The sequence below is a fragment of the Bos taurus genome, chromosome 9 (assembly GCF_002263795.3).
Source record: "Bos taurus isolate L1 Dominette 01449 registration number 42190680 breed Hereford chromosome 9, ARS-UCD2.0, whole genome shotgun sequence".
Taxonomy (NCBI): Eukaryota; Metazoa; Chordata; class Mammalia; order Artiodactyla; family Bovidae; genus Bos; species Bos taurus.
In genome coordinates, this window is record NC_037336.1 from 64,093,809 (window position 1) to 64,096,952 (window position 3,144).

The 3,144-nt window shown below is 43.3% G+C and overlaps 1 pseudogene; it reads right to left on the reverse strand.

Annotated features, from left to right (window-relative positions):
* Window positions 1-2,613: 2,613 nt before the first annotated feature.
* On the reverse strand, window positions 2,614-2,704 carry LOC112448205 (uncharacterized; annotated as a pseudogene).
* Between the last annotated feature and the right edge of the window lie 440 nt (window positions 2,705-3,144).

Genomic DNA, 3,144 nt, shown 5'->3' on the forward strand with positions numbered 1-3,144 from the left:
AACTGAGTCTGCTCTTTGGAACTCAGGGAAGGTCTAGGAGACTAAAGCCTTTTCCTATAAACAAGAAATAAGGGACACAGAGGAGCTGTTGTACTCAGGAGGGCTCCTCAGGGTCCTGCTCAGTTTCAGTTCCTCCTTTTCTTTGATATTCCTCCATCATGGGGGTAACATGGTTCGGGCAAGAAAGAGAATAACATTTTGGATAGAGAGGTTAATTGTGAATTCGACAGGGGAACTCAGTTTAATGGAGACTCAGTTTCACACTGATGACTTAATAGAAGCAATTTCCTTTCTTGGTAAAGCCTATGGGATGGTGCCTTCTCCGGGTGGAAGAATTAGAGAAAATTTCCTCCTGGAAGCAGCATAGCTCCATGGGCAATGGGCTTTCCACCCAAAGGCTTCTGCAGTCAATGAAAAATCAGGCTGTATTGCAATCATCGAGCTTGGGGCCTGTCTTGGGAGTTGTGTGGGGCCTCTGTAATTCAGTCCTTCCCTCCTTGGGTGACTTTGATCTGAGCACATTGCTTTTGTCATCAGTCTGCTTCCTATTATCCACTGCTGCTGCTGCTTCTGCTGCTGCTACTAAGTCACTTCAGTCGTGTCCGACTGTGTGTGACCCCATAGACGGCAGCCCACCAGGCTCCTCCGTCCCTGGGATTTTCCAGGCAAGAACCCTGGAGTGGGTTGCCATTTCCTTCTCCAATGCATGAAAGTGAAAAGTGAAAGTGAAGTCGCTGTTGTGTCCAACTCTTAGTGACCCCATGGACTTCAGCCTACCAGGCTCCTCCGTCCATGGGATTTTCCTGGCAAGAGTACTGGTGGACACTAATTATAAACGTATGGCTCCAAGTATCTGCTTGTGCATCTGCCAACATTGAATAGTGTTGACCTTGTTGGGAACTCAATTTCAGCATCTCAAAGGACATTATCTATGGTGACTGTAGCCTGAAAACAAGTAATAAAAGCAAGCAAACAAACAAAAAAACAAGGTCTCTCAGTCATGTCTGGATCTTTGCGACCCCGTGAATGTAGTCTATGGAACTCTCCAGGCCAGAATACTGGAGTGGGTAGCCTTTCCCTTCTCCAGGGGATCTTCCCAACCCAGGGATCAAACCCAGGTCTCCCACATTGCAGGTAGATTCCTTACCAGCTGAGCCCCAAGGGAAGCCCAAGAATCCTGGAGTGGGTAGCCTATCCCTTCTCTAGTGGATCTTCCTGTCCCAGGAATCGAACCAGGGTCTCTTGCATTGCAGGCAGATTCTTTACCAACTGAGCCATCAGGGATGCCCAACAAGGAATAAACAACTGTTTAATTCATGAAGTAGTCAGTTTTCTTAAATACTATTGATAACAGTAAGCAAGTGCATTTCATTCCCAGGGTGGGACTTACAAAACACTGTCCTACCTTTTGGGAAATTCTTCTTTTAGGAGATATTACTTAATAATTATATTGATGCTGCTGCTACTGCTAATAATGATAAAAGTAGGTTTTTACTCAGTTCTTACTCTGGGCTATCAACTTTATAAAATTCTCATGACACCCTAGCTTTCTCATTGTACAGAGATGGAAGTTCAGAGAAGGTAAATGGTAAATAAGGAGCAGCCAGTCTTATCCCAGGTTGGAAAAAGTCTCTGTGAGCTACTGACTCCTCCCTTCCATTCCAAGGTGTGTTCAGTCTGGAACCCAGCAGCCTGGGATTGCTTGGAGGTGCTCATTTGTTCTTGGCGGTGGTGGTTTAGTCACTAAGTTGTGTCACACCCTTGGATTCGCTAGGTTCATCTGTCCATAGGATTCTGCAGGCAAGAATACTAGAGTGGGTTGCTGTTTCCTTCCCCAGGGGATCTTTCTGACCCAGGGATCAAACCCACATCTTCTGCAACAGCAGGCAGATTCTTTACTGCTGAGTCACCAGGGAAGCTGAATTTTTTCTTTCTGAGTGTTATCAACCCAGTCACCAGTTGTAATCACTTTGAGAACAAGGACAGAACCTTCTACTTCTTTGCCTCGCAAAATACGTATTGCGATCTCTCATAGACTAATGGGTGGTTGAACAACTTTTTGTTAAATGGGCAATCCTGGGTTTGGTACAGTCAGAAGGAAACAGAGAAAGTTCCCATAAGGTAGAAATCTGCCTGTTAAAGTGTCTGAGTCTATTCAGTGGAATATTTGCTGTTTTTTCCCCCATAGCAACTGTGACCGCATTTCTTATTCATGGCCACCACTTCTATTTTTAAGCACTTCCCAAGGTCCTCATGGTTGCTGAGGATCATTCCACACTTCTGCTTTTTAAAAATACTTTTATTTTATTTTTACTGAAGTATAGTTGATTTATTGATACAATGTTGTATTAGTTTCAGGTGTACAGCACAGTGATTCATTTATACATACATACGTGTGTGAATATATATGTATGTGTGTGTGTATGTATATATATTTCAGATTCTTTTCCTTATAGATTATTACACTATATTGATTATAGTTCTCTGTGCTATACAGTAGGTCCTTGTTGGTTATCTACTTTGTATATAGTAGTGTGTATATGTTAATCCTAACCTCATACTTTATTCTTTCTCCTTCCCCGCCTTTGTCCTTGGTAACCATAAGTCTGTTTTAAAAATATGGAATGCTTCATGAATTTGTATGTCATCTTTGGGAAGGGGCCTTGCTGATCTTCTCTGTTCAGTTCAGTCAGTCGTGTCTAACTCTTTGTGACCTCATGGACTGCATCACACCAAGCCTCCCTGTCCATCACCAATTCCTGGAGTTTACTCAAACTCATGTCCATTGAGTTGGCGATGCCATCCAGCCATCTCATCCTCTGTCATCCCCTTCTCCTCCCACCTTCAATCTTTCCCAGCATCATGGTCTTTTCAAATGAGTCAGATCTTCTCTGTATTGTCCCAATTTTCATATATATGCTGCCAAAGCCAGCACCACGCTTCTGCTCTAACTGCACTCAAACCTTCCTCAGTCTGCACCTGGCATGTTCACAGGTCTTTTGCTTTTGTTTTTCCCTTTTATATTCTTCAGTCCTCGCTCCTCTTCTTCTTCTTCTTCTTTTTTTTTTAATGTAGCCAAGGAAGAGGTGCCATTAGTAAACTCTTTGCTCAAGGTTTCCTGGCTTTCACATGATTCTGAAAATT